Consider the following 367-nt stretch of genomic DNA (forward strand, 5'->3'; position numbering starts at 1 on the left):
TCAACAATTAATCTCTATTCAACAAGGATTAGATAAGAGGTAATTCATTGATTTGGTCAATAATCTAATTAATACATATGCGATTAATACATGTGTTAAATTCAAATAAGAATTTAATTAATAAAAATAATAAATATTTTTTATTTCAAAGTACTCTTTTACAAGTTAATTAAAATGCAAAAAAATAATGTCGCTTCATTTATTATTACTTAATTTTAGATTCTGTACAACATTCGAACAAAAAGAATTAATAATTGCAACATGCTTGCATCCAAAATTTAAGTTAAATTGGTTATCTGGAGAAAAAAAGAAACTTGCCGAAATCTACTTGGGAGATTTATTAGGAATCCAGTCAACTGAAAGTTCT

General features: G+C 24.0%; 1 long non-coding RNA gene across 1 annotated transcript in view; it reads left to right on the forward strand.

The window, feature by feature from the left end:
• LOC116846169 overlaps positions 1-153 on the forward strand; it is a 411-nt gene extending 258 nt beyond the window's left edge. The window contains exon 2 of the long non-coding RNA XR_004378423.1: positions 40-153. This is a non-coding gene — a long non-coding RNA (uncharacterized LOC116846169). The remainder of the gene's footprint in view (positions 1-39) is intronic.
• Positions 154-367: the final 214 nt, after the last annotated feature.

The sequence above is a fragment of the Odontomachus brunneus genome, unplaced genomic scaffold (assembly GCF_010583005.1).
Source record: "Odontomachus brunneus isolate Ranch 3 - 2012 unplaced genomic scaffold, Obru_v1 Obru_scaffold_061, whole genome shotgun sequence".
Taxonomy (NCBI): domain Eukaryota; kingdom Metazoa; phylum Arthropoda; class Insecta; order Hymenoptera; family Formicidae; genus Odontomachus; species Odontomachus brunneus.